Source organism: Erinaceus europaeus, chromosome 7 (assembly GCF_950295315.1).
Source record: "Erinaceus europaeus chromosome 7, mEriEur2.1, whole genome shotgun sequence".
NCBI classification, from domain to species: Eukaryota; Metazoa; Chordata; class Mammalia; order Eulipotyphla; family Erinaceidae; genus Erinaceus; species Erinaceus europaeus.
This window is the reverse complement of record NC_080168.1, coordinates 74,794,933-74,811,409: the sequence shown is the minus strand read 5'-3', so window position 1 is coordinate 74,811,409 and position 16,477 is coordinate 74,794,933. Positions and strand designations below refer to the sequence as shown.

Here is a 16,477-nt window from a genome sequence, read left to right as displayed (position 1 = left end):
ATGGAAGTAGATGGGCCAACCTGGCTAGAGAGCATCTTAATATTGTAAAATGTCACATTACCAGCTGTACATGTGTCCAGGGGCTGAGGTGGTGACCAACTCATGTAATTGCCAAAAAAGGTGATAAGAACAAATAAAGCCTAGCAAATTGGATTATCATTTGAATTGGCACTGCCAGCAGTAACAGTGGAGAGAACATCACTGAGATGTTTTCTACTTCATGCAAGGCTTTTAATACCTTATCCTTTGCATGGGTAATGTTTATGCAAGTTGACTGGTCCTGTGGTTTTTTTTTTTTTACTTTATTTATTTAAGAAAGGAAACATTAACAGAATCATAGGATGGGGGGGTACAACTCCACACAGTTCCCACCATCCAATCTCCATATCCTATCCCTTCCCCAATAGCTTTCCCATTCTCTATCCCTCTGGGAGCATGGACCCAGGGTCATTGTGGGTTGCAGAAGGTGGGAGGTCTGGCTTCTGTAATTGCTTCCCTACTGAACATGGGCGCTGACTGGTTGATCTATACTCCCAGTCTGCCTCTCTCTTTCCCTAGTAGGGTGGGTCTCTGGGGAAGCAGAGCTCCAAGAGGAATTGGTGGGTCTTCAGTCCAGGGAAGCCTGGCTGGCATCCTGATGGCATCTGGAACCTGGGGGCTGAAAAGAGAGTTAACATACAAAGCCAAACAAATTGTTGAAAAATCATGGACCCAAAGCTTATAATAGTGGAGATGAATTGTTGGGGGGTACACACTGAAAACTCTAGTGTACTACTGCTTTCAGGTATATATTTGCCCTAGTTTATGTATACCTGTGAACATAGGCTCTATCTCCTGGAACCTGGTCTATATCTATGTTTTGGGACTTTGTTGGGACGTGAACCACGAGGGATGGAGTTAGAGGATATTATGAAAGGAAAGGTCTCACCCAAGTGATGAAGCTGAAGGGTTGTCGTTCCACAGAGACTGTGTCTCTGGACACAGTCTGAAGTGAAGCATGCTGGGGTGGCACTCGTTGCATTGATTAGGTTGCAATCAGCGGATGCAATATTATTTGATAAGAATTGGGAGAAGCATATGGGAAAGTGGGCTACCCTAGGGTCCCAGGACTGGGGAAAGTTTAAGCTCTACAGTGGAAATGTGAGGTTCCTGCACAATGGATAGTTACTGTTATCATAACATTATTTTGTAATTGGGTTAGCTTTGAAAAGTCCCTTTGTTAAACATACAATCAATTTTCCCCCTCTCATATTAATTAAATAGTGATTTATATGACTACAGTTTAATAGGTGTGTGCATAAACACCATTCCCATCACCAAAAGATTATGTCCCATCCCACCCCCCCTCCGGCCCAGGAAGCCGCATGTCCACCCTCCCATTCACCACAGGGTTTTAACTTTGGTGCCTTACTTTCAATTTAGTCAGATCCTGCCTTTAGTTTCCCTTTCTGATCTTCTTTCTCAACTTCTGTTGATGAGTGGGATCATCCCATACTCATCTTTATCTTTCTGACTTAGCTCACTTAACATAATTCCTTCTAGCTCTGACCAAGATGGGTCAGAGAAGTTGAGTTCATTGTTCTTAGTAGCTGCATACTATTCCATTGTGTATATATACCACAGCTTTCTCAGCCACTCATCTGGTGTTGGGCACCTGGGTTGTTTCCAGGTTTTAGCTATTATGAATTGTGCTGCTATGAACATAGGAGTACACACATCTTTTTGGTTGGGTGTTATGGAGTCCTTGGGGTATATCCAAGGAGAGGAATCACTGGGTCATATGGAAGGTCCATGTCTAGCCTTGTGAGAGTTCTCCAGACAGCTCTCCACAGAGGCTGCACCAATTTACATTCCCACCAGCAGTGCAAAAGGGTTCCTCTGTCCCAACAGCCTCTCCAGCATTTGTTGCTGCTGTCCTTTTTGATGTATGCCATTCTCACAGGGATGAGGTGGTATCTCAATGTTGTCTTTATTTGCATTTCTCTGACAATCAGCGACCTGAAGCAGTTTTTCATATGTTTCTTAGCCTTTTGGATCTCCTCTGGAGTGAATGTTCTGTACATATCCTCTGCCCTTTTATGGATGGGTTCATTTGCTTTTTTGGTGCTAAGTTTGCTGAGCTCTTTGTATATTTTGGTGATTAGTCTCTTGTCTGATGTATTGCATGTAAAGATCTTCTCCCATTCTGTGAGGGGTCTCTTTGTTTGTGTGATAGTTTCTTTGGCTGTGCAGAAGCTTTTCAATTTGACATAGTCCCAATTTTTTGTTTCTGCTTTAGTCTTCCTTGCAGTTGGGTTTGTTTCATCAAAGATGTCCTTGAGGTTTAGGTGGGAAAGTGTTTTACCAATGTTTTCATCTAAGTACTTAATTGTTTCTGGTCTAACATTCAGGTCTTTAATCCATTTGGAGTTTATTTTTGTTTCTGGTGAGATAAAGTGGTTCAGTTTCATTCTTCTGCATGTTACAACCCAGTTTTCCCAGCACCATTTATTGAAGAGAGCCTCCGTCTTCCATTTAATACTTTGGGCCCCCTTATCAAAGATTAGATGTCCATAGGTGTGGGGGTTTAGTTCTGGGCTTTCAATTCTGTTCCACTGGTCTATGTGCCTATTTTTGTTCCAGTACCATGCTGTTTTGATTATGATTGCTTTATAATAAAGTTTGAGGTCTGAGAGTGTGATGCCTCCATTTCTGTTTCTTTTCCTCAGGATGGTTTTGGTAATTCTAGGTGTTTTCTGGTTCCAGATAAATGATTGTAGTGTTTGTTCTATTCTCTTAAAGAAGCTTGGTGGAACTTTGATGGGTATTGCATTAAATGTGTATATGGCTCTAGGGAGAATATTCATTTTGATGATATTTATTCTTCCGATCCATGAGCATGGGATGTCTTTCCATTTCTTGGTATCATTTTCTATTTCCTTGAGTAGTGACTCATAGTTTTCAGTATACAAGTCTTTCACTTCTTTGGTCAGCTTTACTCCTAGGTATTTTATTGATTTTGCTGCAACAGTGAATGGGAGTGATTTCTGGATGTCTTCTTCTTCAGATTTAGTGTTTGCATAAAGAAATGCCACTGATTTTTGTACATTGATTTTGTTGCCTTACACATTGCTATATTGCCTAATAACTTCAAGTAGCTATCTCCTGGATTCTTTAGGTTTTTCTATGTATACTATCATATCATCTGCAAATAGTGAGAGCTTGACTTCATCCCTTCCAATCTGTATTCCTTTGATTCCTTTCTCTTGCCTGATTGCTATGGCAAGAACTTCCAAAACTATGTTGAAGAGTAGCGGTGACGGTGGACAGCCCTGTCTAGTCCCTGATCTGAGGGGGAATGCTTTCAGCTTCTGTCCATTTTGAGTATGATGTTGTCTGTAGGTTTGCTATATATGGATTCCACTATCTTGAGGAATTTCCTATCTATTCCCATTTTTTGTAGGGTTTTGAGCATGAATGGGTGTTGGATTTTTATCAAAGGCTTTCTCTGCATCTATTGAGATAATCATGTGGTTTTTGGCTTTGCTTTTATTGATGTGGTGAATGACATTGATTGACTTACAGATGTTGAACCAGCCTTGCATCCCTGGGATGAATCCCACTTGGTCATGATGAACAATCTTTTTGATATGCTGCTGTATCCGGTTGGCCAAGATCTTGTTTAATATTTTGGCATCTATGTTCGTCAGAGATATTGGTCTGTAGTTTTCCTTTTTCTTTGTGTCCCTATCTGCTTTTGCATCAGGGTGATGCTGGCTTCATAGAAGGTGGAAGGGAGTTCCTGTTTCTTTGATCTTATGGAAAAGCTTTAGAAGTATGGATACTAACTGTTTCCTGAAGGTTTTGTAGAATTCTTTTGTGAAGCCATCTGGTCCAGGACTTTTGTATTGGGGGTCCTTTGTTTTTAAAATTGCTTATGGTCAGGGTGGTTGCACACCCAGTAGAGTGCACATATGACCATGGACAAGGACCCAGGTTCAAGCTCCCCATTCCCACCTGTAGGGGAGAAGCTTTACCAGCATTGAGGCAAGATTTCAAGTGTGTCTACTTCTCTCTCTCTTTCTTTCTTTCTCTCTCTCCTTCTTTCTTTCTCCTTCCTTTCCTCCATCCCTCTGCCCCTCTCTATTTCACTCTGTTTCTATAAAAAATGATAAGAGAAAGGAGAGGGCGAAGGAAAGAGAAGGAAAAGCCACTAGAAATGGTGGAATCTTCATGTAGGCACTGAGCCACAGGGATAATCCTAGTGGGGAGAAAAATGGCTACAGTAGGGCAGCCAGTGTGGCTAGGGTGGGGCTAGAGGACAGGCCTTTTTCTAGAATGTCAATGCCAGCATTGCTTGCTCATGTAAATTGAAATTCTCTTGACCTTGCAGGGTCTTAGTCTCTCTGTTTTTGCAGAGGATAATGACAGCATTTTCATTTAACATCATACCCTACCCTCCACACACTTAATGGGTGTTCTTAGTCTCACAATAGCCAACCATTGAGTATCTTTGTTTATCTTTGTGAAGAAAGTAGAAAAACAAGAAGTTGAGATGACCTCCACAAATCACACTATTAAAATCATCAGAAGAATCATAAAATAGATTTCACAGCTTTCCAAACCACTTTGCATCTGCCGTTCCTAAGTCCAGTGTTCAAGAAATTAACTGGCACATTGCTTTGAGAAGGATAAATCCTTCTTCATGAGGGAAGAACAAAACAAAGTGACTTGTTCAAGGTCATCAGCAATTCAGCATTAGAGCTTACCATCCTAAATTTTGAAATGCTGAGCTGTGGCTTGTTTGTGCTTTGGTTGTATTTGTGTTTGTAATAAAATCAGTATCTGTCTTTTGTACAAGTTCCCTCCCACCCTCCAGGAGGGCATTAAAGTAAAAGAAATAGTGTGTAAAGCATGTCTAATGAAACAGACCCCCTCCTTGGACAAAACAGGCCAAGGTCATCATCTTTCTGTTCTGCCCCAGGCTGCCTGCCAGTGCTGTGCCCATTATAATCTGATACTTAGAGGGGATTTCTATTTTAATTCCTTTTTAAATAGCAGTTCTTTTTAAAATTTTTTTTAAAGTTATTAATGATTTAATAATGATTAACAAGATTGTAAGATAAGAGGGGTACAATTCCATACAGTTCCCACCACCAGAGTTTCACATTCCCTTCCCTCCATTAGAAAGTTCCCTATTCTATTTTCTCTCTGAGAGTATGGGCTAAAATTCTTTTTGGGGTGAAGAAGGTAAAAGGTCTGGCTTCTGAAATTACTTCTCTACTGTACATGGACTTTGACAGGTCAATCCATCCCGCAAGCCTGTTTCTGTCTTTCCCTAGTGGGGTTTCTGCCTTTCCCTCGTGGGGTATGGCTCTGGAGAGGTGAGACTTCATGACACATTGGTGAGGTCGTCTGCCCAGGGAGTTCAGCATCATAGTAGCATCTGTAAATTGGTGACTAAAAGGCAGTAAGATACAAAACAGGATAAATTAATTGCTTAATAAATAGGAACCTAAAGAATAGAGCAGATGAAATTAGGGGTCTTTGTGTGGTAAGAAGCTAGGAAGTTTATTTTAGGTATATTTCAAGGGGCCCATAACTTTAGTAATTTTTTGACTGAGTCTTATAGCTAACATGCAGGTGGACTAAAAATGTCTGGGAAGACTTGTCAGAGTTTAGAATAAGCCTATAAAGCTGGATCAGGGCAGAAAGTAGCTCTCAAACATAGGGAAAGTATATAAATCCTATTAACTGTTTGCCTTGAGTCCATTCATATTTAGCACAGGAGCCTGTGTGACTTCTGAGTTCCGGTGAGTCTGAGCTTGCAGTCCATATGGGATGGAACAAATAATAATGACTGGGAAAGAAATGCAGAGACTTGTTTTTTAGACTGAATTTCACACATAAGCATGGCTATAAAATCATTTTAATAGTACAGTGAGAAGGAAGAGTTACAACTACTAAACTGTTGAATCCACTTGTCAGTTTGAAATTTGATCCTTTGATCACAGTTAAAGTAACTTCAGGTAAATAATTGTTCAGTACATGAGTGAATTTTTTTCACGGGCAGGTAACAGAGACGCAGAGACAACGGCTGGGCAGGGAAGCTGAATTTCTTTATTCAGGAACAACGATTCATAAACTAAGACAAACTAATCACCAAACAGAACTCTGCTGTCTCTTTGCGGCGGCACAAGCACTCTCTCTCTTACTCTGGAACTCAGGAACCCAGGAACTCTCTGACTCAGGAACCCTCTCTCGGGGCTCCTTGGGGCGGGGCCAAGCAGGCCCGCGAAATTAACAGGACTCATCCAATTCTCTTGGCGGGGGAGGGCTAGAACAAACCAATGTAAAGCATACGACAATTCCCCCTTTTCTTTTTAACTAAATGACTATAGTATCAAGGGTGTGGGGTGAACAGAAACATATATAACAAAAACCAGCATGTTGCCAAGGGAAGGCCTGAGGGGGCCATATCTGAAAAAAAAAACATTTCTTGCCTCTGGGGGGCTACTTGCCTCGGGCATTTGCATGAGGGTGGGGAACGGCCTAGAGTCCCACAGGCAGCTGGCTGCAACTTACTTACTATGAAACAAAATATGTTATTAGCATATCTACTGCACCATCCAATGTTTCTAATAGAGAAGGAATTTGAGACTTTTACATATCAACAACGTCTTTTAACCTTTTGTTACACCCATTCAAGATGGAGACACACCCTAGGTGTGGGCCGGAGAGGAAACCTCAGGCATGAGAATAATTAGCATAGCCATTGTGCGATCTACCATTTCTAATAGAGAAGGTAGTGTTTTACATATCAACAAGTCTATTTAACCTTTTGTTTAGACCAACATAGTTAAAATATATTGATTGTTAACTAATTTTTACCTCAGACTTTAAATGTAAGTTAATTTTATCTTTATGAGAATTACATTGAAAACCTTTTTCATTTAACTTTGACTAGTAAGAATTTAGCCTTAAAGCTACTGTTTACCAAACTTTAAACATACACATAAACATGGTCATTAATACACAAGGAGAGAAACCTTTGTTACGAAGACATGTCATTTTAAACACGAATTTAAATCTGTACTGTCTTAGTGGTTGGGGGGGGGGTCACCATTCGGAGGTGGCTTCCCGCGCAGCTCTATTCCCGAGCAGCTCCACTTCTAGGAATTGCAGGTTGCGATCTCTGCACAAGTCTCTGCGCACTCTAGCTTGTCTGCCTTCAGACCGGACCGGCGGCTGGAGATCTCGTGTGCCCAGTTTCGGCAGGGAGCCTGGGGGTCCGGGAGGCCCGGGATGGTTCCAGAATTTATAGAAAGAGGGCAGGCAGGCCATCTTTGTAGAAAGCGTGAGCCTAGGTGCCCAGGGGTGGCGGCCATGATAGGCCGCCGCGGCCCTGCCCCATGGCCCTGACATGTCTGCTGCCCTGCTCGCAGTGGCCGAGCAGCGTGGAGGGATCACGCATCCAGTGCCCTGCGCCACGCGGTGGAGAGCCGGCTCCTGTGGGCTGGCCTCGGGCTCTTGCGTGGCGGCATCGGGCTCTAGCGTGTTGGCATCGGGTTCTAGTGTGTTGGCATCGGGCTCTAGCGTGTTGGCATCGGGCTCTTGCATGGTGGTATCGGGCTCCTGCGGGCTGGCGTCAGCCTCCTGCGGGCTGCGGGGCTGCGGGGCTGCTGGCGCGGTGCGCGGGTTTGTCTGGGCGCAGCCGGCTGGCTGGCTGTTTAACCAGGTGGAAACGGCAGCTCCGCGCCTCGCCTCCCTCCCGCTGGCTCTTCCCGCTGGCTGTTCTGAGTTCGCCCGAGCGAGTGGAAACCACAGAGTGGTCCAGAGATAAATGTTCCAGAAACAGCAAAACAGTCTCGTGAAGAAAGAGCCCTGCCCTTGGAGATCTCTTCACAAGCAGAAGAGAAGGCCATAGTGCATAGGTAGCCAAATTGTCTTTACTTATCTGAGAGATGCGCAGGTCAGGTCCACGTGGGCGCCATTTGTTGTTAAAATTTCGGACCTGGCTGGGCGGGTTGGCTTCACAGTGGTGAACAGAGACGCGGAGACAACGGCTGGACAGGGAAGCTGAATTTCTTTATTCAGGAACAACGATTCATAAACTAAGACAAACTAATCACCAAACAGAACTCTGCTGTCTCTTTGCACGGCACAAGCACTCTCTCTCTTACTCTGGAACTCAGGAACCCAGGAACTCTCGGACTCAGGAACCCTCTCTCGGGGCTCCTTGGGGCGGGGCCAAGCAGACCCGTGAAATTAACAGGACTCATCCAATTCTCTTGGCAGGGGAGGGCTAGAACAAACCAATGTAAAGCATACGACAGTCCTTTAGTTTTAAGGCAAACATTTTTTTATTGGTGATTTCATAAGATTAACAAGATTGTAAGATAACAGAGGTATAATTCTACACCTTTCTCACCACCAGAGTTCTATGTTCCATCCCCTCCATTAGAAGCTTCCCTGTTTTTTATCCTTCTTTGGGAGTATGGACCAAAATTCTCTATGGGATGCAGAAGGTGGAAGGTCTGGCTTCTGTAATTGCTTCTCCACTAAACATGGGCATTAGTAGGTCAATCCATACCCCCAGCCTGTTTCCTTAGTGGGGTAAGGCTATATACAGGTGAGGTTCTGGGACACATTGGTGAGCTCATCTGTCCAGGGAGTTCAGGATGGCATCTGTAACTTGGTGGCTGAAAGGCAGTATGATATAAAGCAAATTGTTCAATAAACAGACACCCAAAGGAAGGAATAAAGCAAATGAAATCAGGGATCTTTGTGTGGAAAGAAGCTAAGAAGTCTATTTTAAGTGTGTTCATGTGGCCTATGACATTAGTAAATTTAAAGGCAAGTAATTTTAAGACATTTCATTTTTTAAATATTGAAATTCAATGAAATATTTCACATATGAACTAAAATTTGTACAACTCATGATTCTCGTGTTTTGCTGTTTCAAATTTTAAATAAACTTTGTTATGAGGTCCTGTGATGTGAATTGAGCAATAACTCAATTGTAACTCTTTTGTCTTTGTTATGACTGTGTTACCACTTTGGTTGAAATCTGCAGGAGAATTGTGGGAAACTGTGTAGTGTTATAAGATTGGAGACATTACAGCAAAGGCATATGGTTCTAAATTTGGCAATAAGTGTCTAATGATGGCCTGGTGGGGGCTGAGATTGGGACTGTGAAAGTGCATATTTTCCAAATAAGTTTGCAAATTGAGTGTCATTGTTAAAGGGTTAAGTAATGAAAATGTCCTCTTTTGAAGAACACATATGTATTTAATCTTGATGATAATGACAATGGTTTAGGTGTTAGATTAGCAAGGGATTTTTATTGAAAAAAGGAGTATTGTATTGTTGATTTTGTTTAGACATGCTGGTATACCATGATAAAAATGGATGGATGGACTTTTGTTTTTATTATTGTCAAATTTTGTGCAATTGTACTTGTTTGCTGCAGGAACTCAGACAGCACCCAGGGCCTGGCCCCTGGAAGATGCTACTCCCTGTAGACTTAGATCACTACCCCCACCTCCTACCCCCCAAAAATCTGTGCCACAGTGTTTTCCTGTATTTCCAAACCTTTAGGCTGCATCTTTGGGCTCTAGAAATTGCTCTTCCTCCTTTGGAAATTCTGTATTGTTCATGGAGTTTCTGGATTTTTCTTCTTTTGTGGTACGGGAAATCCCAGTGCAGCCAACCAGCCTTAGGGACCCCAGAGACATTCCAGCTCCATCCCTCTGCTTTCTGGGACTATGCACTTCCCATCTAGAGGATCCACAGCCCAGGCCCCTCTGCACCCATGTCATTTAAGGCCTGGCTCAGTCATTAGTACAGACTAACTGCCTGTACCCGTTAGTCAAGCCTTTACTCTTCTCAGTCCTGAGAAGGGAAGCTAAGCCTAGGGCTGCCACTTCCTATGAGGTGGCAGCTGTCTCCTCACCCTTCCCTGGATGCTGATGTTATCACCCTGGGATTCAGGATCTTGACCTCTCAGAAGGCTAGTCCAGTCAGCTCTGCCTAATGGGCTGGCTAACTCTGGCAGACACTGAGTGTTAACAACTGGGCAGGGGTAAGAGCTGTGACCCAAGCATCTCTGGAGGTAAGTGAAGCCTGATCCCATCACCAGCCAGAGATTGCCTGGCTGCCCGGCAATGAGAATGGCATTTAAAATTCAATATCAGGAAAGATATTGACGAGATTAAAGGCCTGAAGGAATTGATTTATGAGAAAAAGCCCAAGGAATTAAATATGTATAGCCTGGTGTAATAGGATATTAGACGCCGAACACAATTTCATTCCTGTGATCCAGTGTTCCTGTTATCAGTCATCTGAAGGCTGGTGTCCTCTCCCAGCCATGTCTCTCCCCTGGGGGTCACTGAGCTGGAGGCAGAGAGGGCACTGGGATTGATAAACCAGACCACAGGCATGGCCACACTCCTGCCTGGCCATAAATTGAAGTGCAGCTTTGTCCCCAGGTAGTAATGCTGGTGACATTTTAAACTAGAATCACTCTTGAGCAGTTTTACTACCTCATGCAACACGAAAACTCAGGCTCATTTCATTCCTCCTCCTCCTCCCAAAGAGAGCAGTGATCATTGGAGGCACCAGGTGGTAAATGGCTGTCCTTCCCAGAACCAGATTTCTCTCCTTTGTCAAGAGAAGTGTTAGCTATGTTTGCCTTTGGGCAAAACCCTGCTCTTGGGTTATAATAATAGAACTGGACTTTTTCTCATTGCACACTTTCTTTCACCATTGAGCATTCAGAGCTTTTGCTTTATCTGCAGGGCCTGATGCTGGTGTTTCCAAAGCATACTGGGTCGGGAAGGACCAGATCAGGACTGAGGGCTGATGGGTCAGAGAATGCTAGACAGGGAGCCGAGACAGGATCTCACCAAGGGAGAAGTAATTCATGGGTGTCATCTCCCACCTTGCAGCAACACAGTGTGACAAGATCCCAGCAGAGCTGGCCAAGGTGGGGTTCAGATTATAGGCAGAAATGCATGTGGAGTCAGGTTGGAAAAAAGGTACATAGGATGCCAGTGGGTGTTCAGAGGTACTGCCACATAGAGTAGATATTCCCTTTGGTAACAGAATTATAAAATTCAAGAAAGAAAGCTTAAGGAAGGGATTTCAGTTTTGAAATGCAAGTTTGATCTACCATAGAGCTCCCAGAAGTCCAGAAAAAATGGTGGGCTCCTAAAGTAGAAGTGATAAATGCCTGGGCAGGACGGGTTGCTGAGAGTGGACTGTAAGGTTTAGCACATCCGGATTTCCATCACCAGCTGACTGTGCAGTGTGGCTGCCAGGGCAGAGACCTTGACTAAAGGCAGGAAAATTGAATCACGCAAGTGGAAGGCCTCTCCCAGACAGTGTGGCCTTGGACACATGACTTAACCTCCATATGTCTATGATTCCCCCACCTGTAAAAATGGAAATGTGACCTCACTTACTCTGGGGCTCCAAATAACATTTGTAGTGCTTTTTAAATTTGTCAGAGAGAGAGAGAGACCAATTATGCACTGAAGTCTGCATCCCTAAAGAGCATTACACATGATCCTATTAAGTCAGTGGCCTGGAAATAGCAAGATGTGTCAGGTAAGGCATTTATTTACCTGTTATTGTCTGCCAGAATGTTTGCACTTGATTGGCATATGGATAATTGTCTAATTGGAACACACTCAATTGTATCCACCAAAAAGTGTAATTGTGCATCTGTTTAATGCCAGACTCTCCACTGTTAAATTAAAATTATGCTGCAGTCAGCCAATCCAGCCAAGAGACTCTTCTGATTAAGTTCTAGCTGCCTGTGAACTTCTGTAATTGAGGCCCTTTGGTACTTAAAAATTCAAACTAGAAAAAATATTATCCCGTCTCATAAATTTCAAGTGAAAAGGGACCAGAAAGGCTGACTTAAATTACTGAGTTGTAGACGGTCTCATTGTTTTTATAGGCCATCTAGTCAGAATAGCAGTTTTGAATCACCACTGTTTTGAAAACATAAATATCAGATCCGCAAGTCTACACTCTAAACAAAAGAAAACATTAAGTCTGAAGAATGCTGGAAATAGTGTATAGCATAAGGGTGTTGACTTATTTTTTCTATAGTGATGTTTTTGTTTTGTTTTGCTTTTGGTGGGATTGTGGGTATAGCATGGGGGGGGGAATTTAGATAATTATAAATATTTTAATTGAGTTTCCTTAGCCTTTTCAGAAATCTGACCCCTTAGGTAAAGAAGACTATCTGAAACTGCCAGTGTATTGAGTCAAATGTTTCCAACAAAGTCATTTTTCTCCAAATTTTTTTTTTTCGTGACACTGTGGAGAATATCTTGCCTCTCAAAGTTCATCTGCTTTGTTTTTTCATGACAGTATAGTATTTATTATTTTAAAAATATGTATTTATTTATTCCCTTTTGTCCTTGTTTTATTATTTTATTATTGCCCTTGTTTTTGTTATTGTTTCTGTTGTTGGATAGGACAGAGATAAATGGAGAGAGGAGGGGAGACCGAGAGGGGGAGAGAAAGATAGACACCTGCGGACCTGGGCTTAAACTGGGATCCTTATGCTGGTCCTTGCGCTTTACACCACGTGCGCTTAACACGCTGCACTACCGCCCGACTCCCCTCTCCAGAAGTTTTGTATAGTTATTTACTTTGAACAAAACCTGCCCCATCGTAGAGCTCAGGTGGTTTTTGTGGTGGTGGTTTGAGCATTGTCTGTGTCTCTGTGATACTTTTGTTTTGTTCGATCTTATTTAATCTCGTAAGTGTGAGGAAAGCAGAACAAGCAAGCAGCCATCTCTCTACTCTTGGGTTCATTCATTCATTCATTCAGCACCTGCTATGTGTTAGTTAGCCTAAGTAAAAGGACTTAAGTTAGTGGTAAGGGTGTTTGTAAACAACAATTGTGGGAGGTGAGATATTGCACCCTTATGTCAACAACTGTAATATAAACTACTAAGATGTAGAATGTAACAAATAGTGATTCAGCAATGGTTTACAAGTTTATTAGATTATAGGGGTGTAGTTTCACGCCATGCCTACTTATATTCCCTACCCCACTGAATAAGCTACATGATTTTCAAAGTCTTAGAGATAATTTTGCTACCCCTTTGTTTTTTTTGCAACTTTACATTTTCAATTACCAATATTCTAAAAATGAGTGAAGCCATTCAGTAGTTGTCTTTTATGTCTTCACTTACTTCATTAAGCATAATCTCCTCCACTTCAATTAATTTTGTCCTGAAGGAAACAATATCCTGTAACTCCTTTATCCAGTTGTGGATCAATGGGTAGAGAGTCCTCAAACAAAATTGGAAATGCTTTATGATCCAATAATACCAAAGGACATATAAACACTCATTTAAAGGGTCATATGCACCTCTATGCTCATAAATGCATGCTTTACAATCATGCAGTCAAGGAGTGGAATACCCATCAACTGGAAACTTCAGTTGTATGTTCTACAGGAGTCGTCATGCAGACATCATTAAGGGAGCCTCCTTTTGCTTTTGACATTGGCTGTTTCTAAAAGTTGTTACCCCAAGAGTTGCAGTGAGCACACAGAGCTACCTACCCTAGAGGAGCGCTCTCAGCCTTTGTTTGGTTCATTTTCAAAGGATGCCTGTGAATTAGATTGGAAGGTGTCAAAAAGACACTTGGCCTTGCAGAAGTTAAAGCAGCAGATCCCCTTGGAACTGTCTGGGAATGGTCATGAGTGGAAATGAAGGGCCAGAGTCCTCTCCACATGGTGTAAATAGTACCCTTACCAGTACCCTGTCATGGTGCCAGCCATGGGGACACTAACCCTGGGCTCCCTGGGACCTGTGTTTTAACCAGCTGACACAAAATTTGGTCATATCCAATGTTCAGGGAGTCAGTATGGGTTCTGTGTGTAAAGCCCCTCATAAGTGGTGATCATATGGGCATGTATGTAATAAGAGGTAGCACAGTTTCAGAAAACTATAAGGAAAATCAGTAATGGCTTGGGACCCAAGGTGGGTTCAGTGCCAGAGTAGGTGGCAGAACACTTACGCGAAAGCAGTGTGTGTTTTCCAGAGTTCTTTCTGAGTGTGTCCCCAGGCTCATAGTTTTGGAGATGTGTTTTATTCACACCAGTTGGCAGGGTTAATTGCCAGAAACCCAGTATGAAGGTTTTTTTGTTGTTGTTTTTGATGGCTCAGAGTGGGCTATTCAAAGCCTGGAGAGGCTGCATGGTCATAGGAGATGGCTCCCTGCATGACAGGAGTGCACCAGTGTCCCCACTTCACTTGCACCACCTGCCTCCTATGTGACAGCCCAGGAAATGCACTTCTGTCTTCTCCAACCAATCTTTTGTTGTCGGCAAACTTTTAACAGACACAGCCATTCCTGGAGACTCTCGGGAAGCTCTTGAATAGACTCTGCAGCCCGTGTTATGTATTAGCACAGAATCGTGCGAAGAGAATTAGTGCCAGCCAGCACCAAGCTCTGGCAGGCAGAGGATGCCTCTGGATGAGTTACAGATGATGGGGCAGGGTGATCTGGCAGCTAACAAAATCCCTTCTGTGGCCCTGCTCAAAAATAGCAGTGTAGGCCATAGCTTAGTGTTTTGACAGCTTATATCAGCAGTTTTCTCCACTGATATATTAATTGCGGTTTGGACTTCAGACCTGCTGATCTAATAAAATATCACCGTCATAACAGAGAGAGTAAAATGATCTTTTGTGGGCCCACTCACTTGAAGTTGCATTACAGAGTCTGCTGGAGAGCTGGCTTAACTGCTGCATGGAAAGTGGTACAGCCTTGCATGCTCTGACTCATTGTGTCACTGAATTCATTTTTTCATTTATCAACATATTTTAGAAAAGCTATTCAATGCTTCAAAAAGAAAAGGGAAACGGGGTAAAACTTAGACTAGCTGTCATCCATTGCAACAGAGCCACAGACTCAAAAGGGGACAGGAGAGGATTGGGAGTGATGTGGACCCAGTGCAAGTGTTGGGGGGAGAACTTCAATTAATAATGGGAATGGTGAGCAGACAACTATTACAGAGAGATGAGCTTTACTCATTGGGCTGGAGAAATGGCTCACTTGGATAGTATGCTGCTTTGGCATGTTTACTACCCAGGTTTGAGTCCAGGCTCCACTGGATTGAAGGAAGAAGCTTCACTTCTATGGTCTCTTTTACATTCATTCTTCATTTTCTATATCTAAAATAAAAAAGAAAAGGAAATAAAAAGGGATATTGGGGGGAAAGGTAAAAACTACTGGGGGCTTTGTTTAGGGTTTATAAAAATGTCAGATTTATTAGGTACTTAAAAACTATGGTAGCAAAGAGGGAAAGACCAGCCAGCCATGTGGCATGAGCCACAGTCCTTAAGTGTTGTTCACCAGTGTTCAGCTGTGAGTCTTGAGAGAAATGGCATCACATGAGTCCCCAAAGAAGAAACAAGAACAGTCACAGTGGAAGGCGGCTAAAGGTAGAAGGTAAAATTAGAGCTGAACTTCTCCAGAAGGAGAAGGAAGAACACAGGATAATCTCACTCATAGACAAAACTTGAAAAATAAGAACAGATGGGAAAACACTAAGCAGAACCTGGACTAGAGTTGGTCTATTACACCAAAGTAAAAGACTCTGGGGTGGGAGGGTGGGTTCAAGTCCTGGAACTTGATGGCAAAGGAGGACCTCGTGGGGGTTGAATCGTTATGTGGAAAACTGAGAGATGTTATACATGTACAAACTATTGTATTTACTATAAACTGTAAACCATTAATCCCCAATAAACAGGTTTTAAAAAAGCTTAACTTCTGCCAGACTTGCTTACATAATCTCTCATACCCACAATCCCTTGCAGGTTTACGACCTATACTGTAGTCTGTTCTATGCTCATGACATCAGCCATATTCTATATATGTACATAGCACATAATTCCTTTTGCATACAGTCCGTGTATTCCCAACTAAAAGGGAAGGAAAGGAGAGAGCAGGGGAGGGGGAGAGGACTATGGCTGTCTTATGAATCATTATTTCCCCAGTAAAGTAATTTGAATATGTTTCTGATAAAATAAGAGCAAATACTAAAGATACATAGCCACCCAAATTTGTATTTTGCCAACATGCATTTGTTCAAATAAATAAATTGGTACCTGGCAATGGCATACCTGGTAGAGTGCACATTTTATCCTATGAGAGGACTTGGGTTCCAGCTCTAGTCCCCAGCAGTAGGTGGCAGGAAAGCTTCAGGAGTGGTAGAACAGTGTTGTCAGTGTCTCTCCTTCTTTCTCTCTCCCTACCCCTCCTCTCTCATATCTCTCTCTGTTTCTATAAGAAGATAAAGGGGGAAAATGACCACCAGGAGTGATGGAGTTACTGTGTAAGCACTAAGCCCCCGTAATAATCCTGGTGGCAGGAAAAGAAACTGAAAGAAGTTCTGTGTTTGTCCGTATCACAAGTAACCTGTGGTGTGGCCTGACCCGCAGTGACCATTACACTAAGGGATGCG

The 16,477-nt window shown here is 42.7% G+C and overlaps 1 protein-coding gene across 18 annotated transcripts in view; it reads left to right on the top strand.

The window, feature by feature from the left end:
• ENOX1 (ecto-NOX disulfide-thiol exchanger 1) overlaps positions 1-16,477 on the top strand; it is a 772,227-nt gene that overhangs the window by 676,696 nt on the left and 79,054 nt on the right. The gene's annotated exons all lie outside the window — the stretch shown is intronic.